Below are 13,776 nucleotides of genomic sequence, written 5' to 3'. Positions count from 1 at the left end.
TAATATGTGAGGTGAAGACTTTAAAGGAATGTAATTAAAAGTATTACGTTTATTTTTTGATTAGTTTTATATGGATATATAAATAAAAATGATCTGGCTTGACATCGTTAAGCTGTGTTGATCTTGTTCTGTTGTATGTCTACTGTATTAGTCTGTCAGTTCACTGAGAGAAACACAAAACAGAGTCAAATTCATTGTGTGTTTATGTGGCCAATGAAGCTGATTCTCGCCAGTCTGAAGAGCTGGGCAAAGAGGATTTTTACCAGTACCTATAGATATTTCCAAAGGGAAAAAGGATCCCTGATTCTGTTGAGCCCATGAAAATAACTCAGATGATTATTTATTCTTATTAATATTAAAATATTAAAGGTATCATAGGAAAACTACACATGGGTTTCACCTCAATGAATAGAAATACAAATAATTACATAAGGCAGCTCTGGGAAAGGGAAGCTAACATTGTAATATCAGAAGAGATGTGGCTTCAAGCCTGGGAAACCCAGTCTACTTCCACTAACTCTTTGTTTTGGAAAGATTTTTGATCAGTTTTTTTACTCATGCTGGAGAGAGTGTGGATTGGTTTCGACGGACCATACACATATTTTCCGGTTTTGTCCATATGTTGAGCCTTTTTGGAGAGGAGTGGGCCATTTGGATTTTTTCAGGACATTTTCAGTGATGATCCAGCTCATATGACAGACAGGAAGCACGCCATACACCACTATGTTCCTATCTGTGGAAGTCTGATTTAAAATAAGTGCAGTCTATACATAATATGAAATTATGAAATGATGATGAATTAAATGCAAGAACTTTGTCACATATGTAAATAAAATGTATAATTATTATCCTCATCATTACTGCCGCCTACTATTTTCCCTTGACTGAACTTTACAGCTAAATGTGTGATTCCAAGTGTAATTAGCTAAGGTTATTTACTTATCAGTTTATCACTTTTAGCCCCTTTACTAGAAACAGGAAGTGACGTCTTTAACAATGTTAATCACACCAACTGTGAGCTACCGCTGCAAAAGTTAAATATTTCATGTTATGATCTGTTTTACCTGAGCAACGCAGCAATGGGTTTGAAGTGATGCTAACAAAGACGCTAGCAAAGTAGAAAGTGTTGTTAGCGAGTATTTAGCCGGTGTTTGACTAATATACAGTTGGGCTCCCATTCATTGTATTGACCCCAGCTTCCCATTTATTATTATCCAAGGGAAAACAAGCTAGCAAGCACGTCAGCTTCATCACCTGAAGAAAACATGCTAACCCATTATTCAACAGTCCTGAACATAACCTTGCCCGAAAATAGGAGAATGTTGAAATAATTTTCCAGGACCACATGTTTTCCATGTCTGGAAATGTGGTCAGCTGTTTTCCAGGTTTTCCAGGATGGACGGGAACCCTGTCTCAGAGATCCTAGGCCTTAATTCTGCTTTCTCAGTGAAAAATAAGAAATTATACAGAGGAATCCTCCTACCATTACACTCCTTACCACCATAATCAACTCTATTCACTCAACGGAGAAAATGACTTTCACTCTTCACCTCCAAAGGGAGAAAGAGGATAAATACTGGGGAAAATGGGATTCCTATAATCATACAGACTTTTAACTATTGCACTTTCTCTGTCTGCATCTTTTTACACGCACTATGGACTGTACCTATGGACTTTTTTAATTGATTATACGGTAACCTTAGGTGCTCTGTTTGAACAAAAAAAAAAAAAAAATGAATGTAGAAAAAAGAAATCATTTTGATTCTGATCAAATCACCACAGAGACTTCTCTGTGGCTTCAAGGTGGACACCATGAATAGTGTCACCAATTCAGTATCCCACCAAAGTCATAATCTCTGGATCAGTTCCTGCGTCATGGCGTTGAATAATGGCCAGAAAAGTTTTTGGATTATGATGTCACTTCATCATTTTATCCCATTAGACATTTGTGTGAAATTGTGTAGTAATTTGCGTATGCATTCTTGAGTTATGTCACAGCACCTTGACCTTTGACCTTGTGCCACCAAATTCTAATCACCTCATCCAGTCCAAGTGAATGTTTGAAGAAATTCCCTCGGTGCACTCCTGATATCACGTTCACGAGAATGTGAGGGATTGAAAACGTGATAAAACCCCTGCAGACTCTCACTGATACAGTGATCAATATTGCAGGTGTCATTCCAAACTGACAGTGTGAAAAATGTGACTATTCAAAGAGAAAATGATGGCTGGTTTTCATATCACTCACGTCATCAGGTATCTTAAACCCCTTTTCTAAAGAAATATAAAAATTTCAAAGGATACTATCATCTTGTTCTTTAAATATTGAGCAAATGATCATCTTTTTCCAAGATGGCTACATTGCATTTTGGCAAAAAAGCCTTCATTTGTCAAATCTTTTCTGGAAATCCATGTGCAACAGAGCATGGAATTGAGAACAGTGCCAGTGGGAGCGGGCGGTCAGCACTGACCAGAAATGTAAATTGGTGGTCTGAAAGTGCGGGCCAGAAGCCTTGTCAGCTGCACTCCTGCAAACAGTAATAACTCTCTACAATCACACCATAATGATATGCTTGGGGTCCTGTTAACTCTGCATGTAATAATGGCCTCGCTTTTCTGTGTCTGCTAACAAAGGATGGTAGCAGCGGTACTGAAGAGCACCGGTGTGTGGTGGGGCCCTACGGTGACAACAAGGGACGCTCTGGATCATTATCCTCTCCATTAACATCTCAATTACACACCATCTCTCACATTAAGAGCAGGCAGACATGTCCGTGACCTTTGTTTGAGGTATTACGCTAACCACTGTCCAGCTCCTCCTCTCTAATTCAGAACCACAACCTTGAACCCCAACACTCGTACTCTCTGCAGACCACCCCTCCTCCATCTCTCACACTCCCCCATCCCTCACCACCTCATCCTCCATATTATAAGCAACCTAGGTAAGGAGATGTTGAACTGGAGCATTGGATAGTATACCTTCCTGGCTATTGTTCCTGTGCTCTGTCTGCTCTCACTTCACATAAATGAACAGGGATTAAATGGATGAAACTGGTTAACTCTTTATATTTGTTCAATTTTAGGTTCTCACGGCTTGATTATACTGTAAAACTGCGGGGCTGATAATCTGTAGGAATCCCACAATTTGATAACAGATTTTTAGTGTCACAATTTTCAACTCAAAACTGATTCCTGACTCAGTAAATAGAAAAAGGGGGAGAACAATTTTCAGGCTCTTAGTCCAGTTTACAATCTGCCAAACCATACACTCATGTTTTTGGTTCACTAAAATAATAAGAAACATAAGTGGCTGTGCTTTGTCAGATCAAAAAGAAAAGCAGAGTAAGTAAGTGGGAGTTAACTGCTGTAATTTAGGAGCATGTTAGTCTTAAATGGAAGTGTAATTTGCTGACCACCACTGGCTGAATGTCGTCTATAGAAACAAAAGCTTCTGGAGTAAAGGGGAAAAAGAACAGTGGTGGTTCTAACGTTATGTTTCCACCAGTGGAGAACGCAGTCACTGTCAGGAAAGCCTATTGTTAACCACGATGCTCCAGGGCAGCTGCTCCCAACCTTTTCCAACTCATGGCCCACTTGAAAATGTCAAAAATGTTGGCAGTCCAGTAACGATACAGAGGCCAAATGCTAATGATTGAACTGAAATATGTAGGAAACTCAATTTTTCTTTTTCGTTTGACAAAGGAGAAACCACTTGTTGATTCACCATCTGCCTCTTGACTCTCTTTCCTTTTAATTTTTCCTGTTGCTGACCTGGTTTTTGCCATGAATGTGATCTTTTAATCGGACTGAGATAGTAAACAAGTACATGATGTGATTGGTGATAGGCCTTAAAACAACATCAAAAACATAAAAAAAACAAAACATATATAAACATACATATTTAATATAATTACTTTTTTTTTTCATTCAATTTAATTTGTTGGCCTGCTTCCAATACCTTAATAGGCCACAGGTTGGGACACATTCCTCTATGGGAAAACCAGACCTGATTTTCTTCACCTGATGGGTGATAAGAGGATTTGTTTGCTAGTGCTGGAGTTCAGTGCTCCACTTTTGCTACTTCTGGGAGAGGCCACATGAAGTGATGACTTCACCTTATTCTTGAAAAGCTACTAGTTAAGCTAATTAATCCAAAATGGGCCTTAATGCTTGCCTTAATTTGCAGAGGGTAACTCTTGTATGTATGCTTTGTATACTGCCCCCACAGCACAGTGCTGCCTGTTTCTGATTCTGAATTGAACAGATTTTTTTTTCCAACCCCTAGTTTAAGTGGACAAGCCAGTGTGAGTTAATATACATGATTGGATGGTGTATATAACATGTGACGATAAGACATTATTATTTTAGTTGGTTTGGCCATCGTGTTTACAGGCTATGATAATAATTTAACGTCACAAACTTGAGTCCAACATGGAGAGTAACATGATCAGGGAACATGAATGATCAGACAGTTACACATTGTAAACAAACTCCCAGCTGGTATCACTTATTTAGAGGAGAAAACAAAGGCAAACATCAAACTCATGACCCAATTTGTTCATCGCAGTCATCCACTGCTTCAACTTCTACGCTTGTATGGCTGAGTGCGCTCACAGTGTTTCAATACAAAAAGGGAATAAAGCTGACAAGTTGGGTGCCTTCACTCTCACTGTCAGCTCCCAACCCTGTTTACTAGAAATTACATTTATATACAACTGAACTGGAACAGCAAATATGTTTTATAGGAAACATAATCACAGGCTGGATTATGCTCAGACTGGAGGTTTGTTTCAACCCTGTGTGATCATCTGACTGTTAATGTTCCAGCCCTGTTGAACTGTCATCGCACTGTCATTACATTTCTAGATCTTAGAACTCATGGTCAAAACTATAATAATAAGAAATGGGAAATCATTTGAAGAGAAAACACTGCAGATGTCAAATGAATTCACACATTCTAACAGTGCAAACACATTCTGACTACTAAGGGCATGAACATGTTTTCGGGTAATCGTCTACAGCTGCAGTCTTTTCTCCGGTCGTGCAGACCCGCACCCAGTTCATGCTACAATTAGAGTCTGCATTGGTCAGGTGTTCCACACGTGCGCATTTACTAATCCACGCTCCATTCCAGTCAGTGGCAGTAATGCACGACAACAATGTTTTCCAACTGCTACAAAAATCAAGAAGTAGAAGACAAGGACGAGAGGAAGGCAAAAAGAGAAAATATAATGTCCAACTGCTTAAGGAGAACAGGGCCAGGAGTTCAACACCAGTTCTCCTCACACAACCGCTCTTCAAGACAAGAATCCATTTAGTTGTCTGGTTATCTCTCAGTGCACTTTCTATGTGCAGAACCTCTCAGACATGGGCGGCTGGCGACGTCACACAGCCCAAAGCAGACAAATTGGCCTTAAAGGTACTTTATATAAGTTTTGATATTGCTATATAGTCAACGTTAGCATTAACAGCTGTTTACTTACCAGTCTAGAAGAAATGTCTCGTAACTTTCCGAAAGTAGGTCATTAGCTGTGTCCAAATTCAGGGGCTGTATCTTTTGGAGGACGCAGTCGACTAGTCTCTACTAAGGTGTGGCCCTTCGTGGCCGCCGTAGACCACGAGGGCTGAACCGAAATGAGATGGTCTAGCCTACAGAGGATTTTTGTCTTGCATCACCAGCTGTGCCTCCCCAACCCTTACTGCTGCATCGCAAAGCACGGCTCCTGTCGCCTAGCAACTGTGACAACAAGTTTAAAGTCCATGGTTTTAACAGTTGTACCGTTAGCTGTTGAACTGAGTTGAATCCAATACTTACTTTGAAAAGTGTAACCCTCGTGCTTTCTGAACGCAAAGAATCTTCAGTAAGGTTGGGCAACGAAGGATCCACCTGTTGGATCCTTCGTTGCCCTGGCATTTCTTGGCTACATTTGACGGAGCTTTTGAAATAGGACAGTGTAGTTCTGCTGTTCTGACGCAGTCGGTCTTCAAATGCAACCTCTGAAGGATGCGGTCCATGAGTTGGGACACAGCTACTGTACCGTTCAGTCTGCCCTGAAGAAATAGCGCTGCCCAGGGGGCATGTAATAACTTGTATCGTAAACACAATGATGGCTGAAGCTCTTGGCAAGCGACCATCACCACAAGCTGCTCCCAGCAAGAAGCTGCGTACGGCAGTAGAGAAAACTTACATAAAGGCCCTTTAATGTGGCACGAGTCTAAGTTCAGACAAGCTGCTCTGTGACATTAACACTACGGTGAAATCTGGGCAGGGGAAGTGAATAATAAAATACTTACTGCCTTAATTACTATTGTCAAGGTGCTCCTGTGTGAAGCACTTAACCTGCACGTGTTCCAGTGAGCTGCACACTGGTCAAACAGTCAAAAACTGGGCAGCTCCCAGGTGTAAATGGGTGCAAATGTGAATACAAAACAGGACGCTGCAGAGAAAGAGCATGTGCATTCAGTCAGTCTTCTCTGAATAAATAAAGATTAATGAAAACAATCTTTCCATTTCACTGCCCTCCTCTAGCATCCTGCTTACCCCCACTCATCTTCCTCCCTGACACTCTTTTTCCTCTTTGCCCCCTCTCTCCATCAAAAAGCTGCTTTACATGTATGAGCTGCGCACAGTGGAGCTGTGATGAAAGAGGCAGAAATATACAGCGGAGGGACATGAGCCTTGAGCACACCTATGGTAGCACCGGATCATTCCCATAATTCAACACCCCACCCCATTCCCCATCATCCTCCCCTTGTGCTCTGCAACATAGTGCTTCAGCCATAATGCACTGACAATAGCCGGAGATGGTTTATTTCATGTGCCATTTCCAACGGCGCAGCAGTAATGAGGAACAACATTAACATTTTGCTGACACGTGTTTCTTCCCCCTCCCTCGTTGAGCATTAGATTCCAGTTTGCAGCGTGGTCATATTGGTGAGCTGTATTTCCCTGTAACACAAGTTAAACATTACACACCCGGCGTACCTGAACGTCCTCCAATTGTTTGATTGAGAAAAAAATAGTCTGATATATAAAAGTTTTAACAATATTTACATTTAAGGCTGCAACTCATTATCATTTCATCTTTTTCTAATCACTTGAGTAAAAAAATATCAGAAAAGAATGAAACTGATTTCGCAGAAACAAAGCTGACATCTTCAGACTTCATCTTTTGCCTGAGAAACAGTTCTGAACCCAAAAACTGTCGTCGACCACAAACTAGAGGACTTTGAAAAGACTTAAAAGACCTACGTCTGACACCTTCTCACATCTAAAGACAATGTGCTGTAAGTCTCCATAAGATTTTATAAAGACTGGGGATCTTGCAGGGTCATTATTTGCAAGACTGGATTCCTTTGAGATTTTTTCCCATCATGCTCCTGGTGGATTATTATTATTATTATTATTATTATTATTATCATATGAAGTTAGTAACACTCTAATTGCCGTTATCTGCCTCTGTTTGCACATATTTATTATTTCCTGTGTTATTCTGAAATTATTTTCCTTGCCTCCCTTATGTATGTAATGCTGGCCTCACACCGAACCACTCACATTTTTGGAGAAAACATCCTTGAACGTCACTATTTGCATGAGCAAAAACTAAAAACCTGCAATAAAATTAAACATGTTTGATTTTATTGTAACAATACGACAGAAAAAAAACAGACTTAAAACAGCTCGGAGAATCACCTTACACTAAACAGATGACGGTGCACGAGGAAACTGATCCTCATGACAGGATTTTAGACGTTGGAAATTTATCTGTGAAAGTGAAATCACTTGGAAAGTTGTTTGATGTGAGGCCGACATTAAACACACTGGTTTTGCACATCAAGATTAAGTTGTTTGTCCTGGGGAGATCTGCTGAGCCTGTGGAAACTGTTGCATGATGTATTTTGTATCTTTGAAAGAGCTTTTCATGTTTGAGAGAACTGAGGATGTAATCAGGGTTAAAGGTACCCTGTGGAGGTTTTTCTCCTAAGCTGTTTGTTTATAGTCACTGATTTTTGGATGAATTTGAAACCTGCATTGTTTACCTCCATGTTTTCTTGCTAGTATTCTTTTTCCTCACCATTGTTGGGCTTCTTACCACCAACCAACCCTGGCTCCTAGAAATTCTGTTTATATCCAGCTAAACTGACACAGCAAATGTGTTTTGTAAGAGACTGGAATTGGCATCAACAGTCCCATCTGTGGTTAGTTTTAGGCAACAAAACCACTTTGTTCAAGGTTAATCAAAGATCCTGGTTTGGGTTAAATGTAAATAATCAAAAGTGGATATTGTGCTGCAAGAACAGATATTTTGGTGGAAAACAAATACTTTGTCTCTGAACATTTTACTGATATGCTTAGTATCAACACATTTGCCAAACATGTAAATAAGTGGTTTCCAACCTTTTCCAACTCATGGCCCACTTGAAAATCTCAAAACGGTTGGAGGCCCACAAGCTCAATTTGTCTTTCTTGTTTGACGGGTAAGGGAGGAAAAAAACAATGAAATGAATTTTAATTTCATTTTTAACGTTTTTAAAGATCATTTTGTTTTCAAAATATTGGAAAAACATTATTTAGATTTGAATTTATTTCATAATTAGATCTTTTCCCCACTGTACTGTTCTGTAAATTTCTTACAAAGTGTATTTGCTGTTACAGATTAAACTACACAAGCTACTGTCAGCTAGTGGAAGAAAATCATTGGCTTGACTGTGCTGCTTGTCACTTGTGTCCTTGTGCACGAGATAACAACAAAACCAAACAGACTCTTAAACACTTTGCTCTGGAAGTGGTAAAACCTCCACAAGGGCCTTTAACTCGTACTGAGGTAGCAGAAACGGAAATCCTGCATCACAAACTGTGTGAAGACATTAACATTTAACAGGCAAGGCGCGTCTAATGAAAGATGCATTATGGGAAGTGTAGGATCCAGTGTTTTTTCTTAGCTAGGAACTAAAAGTCATTATATCTTAAGTTGTGCTGCATTAAATTTGACTTTTTTTTTTATCTGTTTCTTGCAAGCTGCCCAATACTATGAAAATACTCAGTTGCTGTTATGACCCTTCAATTGACTTAATCATTTCAACCCCACATGATTTTTGCTTCATTTCAAAGCCACATTAAAGGAAGCAGAAGAAAAAGATTCAACGATAACCAGCAGAGCCAAAAACAAAATACACTAACAGGCATCTAAACAGATTCCTGAGCCTTGCTAATATCATCTTATTACTACCAGTGTTGCGAAACTGTGGTACTCTTGATACTAAACCAGCCTGCCTCTGAATGGATGGTCTGAGAGAACGAGAGGGGGTGGGCACTGGTATGAGAGCGCCCCTCCATGCCGTACCTCCCATAAAAAATAGATAAAACCAGGCAATCTTTGAAATAGTAATTGGTTCCCTGGTGACTGCCTACACCACTTCATATTCCACCAAAAAAGAAGCCTGGCAGACACCACACAAGGCTCAAAAGACAATGAAAGAAAGGAGAGTGGATGTGTGTACGCATAGGTGCTTGCAAAATGAAGCACTGCTTCAGTTACAGTGATTAAATGGCCTAATCTCGGTGGTGGTTTTATTTTTTTTTTCAATGCTTTCACACAATGGAGCAGATTTTCTTGTCTCAGAAATTTCAACACTCTATCGGCTCAAGAGCTGCTAATGGTTTGACAGTGTGACAACCTCCTGGCTGGTCAGACAGCAGCTGGTTTGTGTGTGTGTGTGTGTGTGTGTGTGTGTGTGTGTGTGTGTGTGTGTGTGTGTGTGTGTTGAGAATCCACAGCATTACTGATGTCACAGTGAATTCCATCTGAACCATTTTCCTACACAAAAGAGGTCAAAGAAATCAATCAGGTGCTCCACCTCTCATGGTGGTTTAATTACTCTGACAGACAGCGGTGCAAATCAGCAGCGCGCGCGCCGAAACGCCCACGTCTGCATTCTGACAAATGGCATCAGCCGTAATTGCCTCCAAATGAGCAAATGAATGGACATGAGCACTGATATCAGCGCTGGAGAAATGTCACGGCTCACAGGCAAAATATGGAAGAAGCGTTTACTGCGGTGGCCGGCGTTTGTGAGGGTGAGATAATATTACCAAACAAATATCTGTTCATTAAACTGTCTCACGGTCACCGGTGACCTCACGGTAATCTTTCATTAGATGGCAATTTATTGAAAAGCGGGCATCACTTTCTAGATCCTTCCTCTAGAGTCTAGACAGTCTGACAACACATTAAGCTCCTTATTTGATGCTTGTTATTTCTAAGACCTGCCGGCTCCTCTGTCAGGTCTCTCATTATCAGGCCTAATGGCTTTTGTCCTGATGGACATCACCATCCGGCTGCAGTATTTGACTAATATATAAACAAATATTCTGTGAGCAAAAATAAAACACAAGGATACAAGGATATCTGTAAAGCAGTAAGGATGGCCTGGTCATTAGGGAGGGCATCACTTAACACTTAGAGCCTTTTTACACCAAAGCTAGCAGATTTTTATACACAGATAAACCTGCTGAAGAAGGCGAATGAGGGCAGGCTACTAAAACAGGGAAGCTACTTTTATTTCATTTTGACACATGAACTGAATCTGGACATGTTTAATGGTAATTTGCACCTTGTGCAGCTCTCTGGTTCCAGTATACAGAAATCCCATTACCCATTATAGACTGTGACTGTACCTATTGTACTACACAAATGCTGCAGTGCTCTTTGCTGAGGCTGGGGGAGGGACAGAGCAAGTGAGAAACTACCTTACACAGTAACTCTCTTTGTGTTCATGCTGAGGGAGGAAACATCATCAATGGAGGAGAGCCATCCACCCTGACAACAATTGATCTCAGCACCAGTGGGCTTGTCTCTATACTGTAAGCTTCATTTTCTCCCTGAGGGTAGAACTGGAAATGGGAACACAGTGTAAAGTGCTGTGTAATGAGTCTGTCCATTCCCATTTCCATCCAGGCCAAACACCCCCCCCACCCCCACCCCCCACCTCCTCCGCCCGCCTTTGTCCAGTGCACAGAGCCCCCACAGAGTCCTCAGACTCTCCTCCATGCACTGAGGCACCCAGTCTGGGGTCAATTGGGCCCCGTCTGGCGGGGCATGCTTCACAACTTGGACTAGATTCCTGTTTTGCAGACACAAATATTGACAGTCATGTAGAGGTCAGTGGTGTTAGAGCCCAGGCGTCTCGCACTCGCCCAGGAGGAAGTGGGATGGAGGGAGACAGTGAAGCCCATTCAGCAGGGGAGTCTGCAGCGTAAGCTAAAGCAGGAGGACAGCTGTGTCATGTACTGGCTGCAGCTGACAAACATGTCAGGTCATTAGGGCAGTTTCATGCCTAACCAGGAATAATAGCAGGGGCCGGATGTATAAATGATGTGTGGTATTTATAAACACAGATTGTGCGATCAGACTGAGCGCACCTCACGTATTCTTCTGACAATGCATGTACATGGTTTTCTTTAGAGCGAGCCAAGTTAGATACAGTGACATGAAAATGCAAAGTAAAGACGAGACAAAATAGAAAACAAAATAGCCAATTTCACAGAGCTTGAATTCATTATTATCATTATAGGTTTTACACAGCAAAAACCATCTGACAATTCATAAACAGAAATAATTGTGTTTGTGTTTTCATTGTTTCCTTTATTTGATATTATTATATCCTCATTATTTATTGTGAGTCATTCTGTAAACTGTTTCTTACTATTTTAATATTTACTAATCGCAGCTTGACATCTGTCTGGAGCCTGATGAAGACGTCTCTGGTCTGAAAGATGAAGCTCAGAGTAAAACAGGACTTTACAGTCTGAGTTATTGAACTGAAGGTTACTGATCAGCTCCTGTTTGTGATCAGACCAACAATCAGAGAAGTTGTGTTTCTTTTCTGTGCCATTCCTGATAACTTGTGACACAGACACTGTTTTTGTTTCCAGACTGATGGATTAAGGGAGTGTCTTCATCCACTTATGGCAAATTGTGGGAGTGGAAATGAGGCTCATACACATGCACCCAGTTTCTCGGTGAGTGAGATTTATAAAAGTGAATCATTCATACGCACGCCTTCATAATCCTGACAAAAAGAATGTGTACGCATATTTCTGGTTTTGTGCATACGCACAGTTTCAGTCATGAATCCACACAGAGTGTTATGCTGTGTGGATTCATGACTGTATTGTTGTGTTGCTACATGTGTGTTTTTATAGCACATTTGTAAATGTTTTGTGTGGCTTCTGTGCAAACACACCATTTGTCATCTATGTCATCATTTGTGCCCATGTAACATTGTGTGCATTCAACATTGTGTGGTTTTCTATCTGCTGTCACAGTGTGTTTACAGCTCTTTTATAGGATTTAATTAGCACCACTTTATTATTAGCATGATTCTCATTACTGTTATTATATCTATTTTGCAGCACCTGCTGTTATTAATAAAGCTCTGCTTAAGCTTCACACAATCATCTGCTGCTGCTATGTCACAGTTAGAGAAGCTCAACCTCCACCAACAATCACACACATACCCACAATGATTGACAGGTGATATCTGGAAAGTGCAGACAGCGGAGAATATAAAAACAAAAGTTTTTTGTTTAAGAGTTTACTTTTATCTCATCATCCCATCCAGCTTCTCAACTACCCACAGTTTCTTAGATTCTATCAATGACATTTAATAATATTCTCAAAGCAGAGATACCTCTGGACTGGGCTTTAATGTTTGGGCTTTACCTCAGGGAGTCTCTCTGCTGAGTCCTCTGTGGACTGATGGCAAACTGAGGGGAGTGATTAGATCATGATAGATACCATCATGTATCCAAGAGCCGCCAGAGTGGTATTTGAAACTGTTGTAGACCCCCTGCTCTCTCGGGGGAGAGAGGGAGATGATCAAATAAAGGACCAGGAAATGCTCACCCTTCATCTGTTTGAACGACTCTCACACAGACTTTTGGACTCACTCTGATGGCTAATCCATTTTGACCGGGAAAAGATCAATAACTGCAGCAGAATGGGAAAATAATTGTACCTCTCAGCATCGGTTATGATCAGTTCACCTTGACACAACATGAGTGGCTGGCAGAGGTGGGAGCGTGCCCGCCAAGAGGAAACAATGCAGTGAAGAATGGAAGTGACATCTTTAATCAACACAGGGGTCCTCTCAGGAGGAAGTGTACAGCAGCACAAGTGTCTGAGTCACCGCCTCTCACTGCTTACAACAGAAAACACTCTGCTGACATTTACCCAACGAAACACTTCTTTCTAATTTACTTTCTAAAGATAACGCTGGAGATGCTCTTTATTAATTCTTCTTATTTTCTTATTAGAAAATACCATAAAAGGACCAAAACTACTGATGAGTTAATCCTCCTACCAAAGCCTGACACAGCCTCTCTCTCTGTGCCACACAGCTGCACAAAGACTGTGAACAACCTGAAGGGCCTATTTCAACTATGTGCATGCTACATGGTGTAATGTGCATTTAGGACGTGTCCAAGTCCACTTTTGCTAGTTTAATGGTGGAAAAAAAAGTTGTTGAGCCAAGTACATGCTGCAAAAGGGTTGTACTTAGGCTCCTAATTAATCATGGGAGTGTTTTGGGCGTAACATGCAATAAACCAATTAGCATGCAGATCTCCCATTCCCATTAAAAGCCTGGTGCAGTGGCACCTTGGTGAATTGCTATTATAACAGCAGATTTGCCAGACAGTAAGTAAGAACTCTTCTCTGCAGAGGAAACAGATCTGCCCGTGCACTAAGTGAAAGTGTGTGAGCACACTGCCTA

General features: G+C 40.9%; 1 protein-coding gene across 3 annotated transcripts in view; it reads right to left on the bottom strand.

The window, feature by feature from the left end:
• nav3 (neuron navigator 3) overlaps positions 1-13,776 on the bottom strand; it is a 456,492-nt gene that overhangs the window by 377,146 nt on the left and 65,570 nt on the right. For 2 of the 3 annotated variants that reach the window (XM_071502611.1, XM_071502609.1), the window contains exon 1: positions 5,484-5,808. The exons of the other annotated variant lie outside the window; for it this stretch is intronic. The gene's annotated coding sequence lies outside the window, so the exon portion shown is untranslated. Of the gene's footprint in view, positions 1-5,483; positions 5,809-13,776 lie in introns of those variants that run through there. 3 annotated transcript variants of the gene reach the window in all.

The sequence above is a fragment of the Trachinotus anak genome, unplaced genomic scaffold (assembly GCF_046630095.1).
Source record: "Trachinotus anak isolate AG129_WGS33_773 ecotype Australia unplaced genomic scaffold, CSIRO_AGI_Tana_v1 ptg000018l, whole genome shotgun sequence".
Lineage (NCBI taxonomy): Eukaryota > Metazoa > Chordata > Actinopteri > Carangiformes > Carangidae > Trachinotus > Trachinotus anak.
This window is presented reverse-complemented; position numbering and strand designations above follow the sequence as displayed.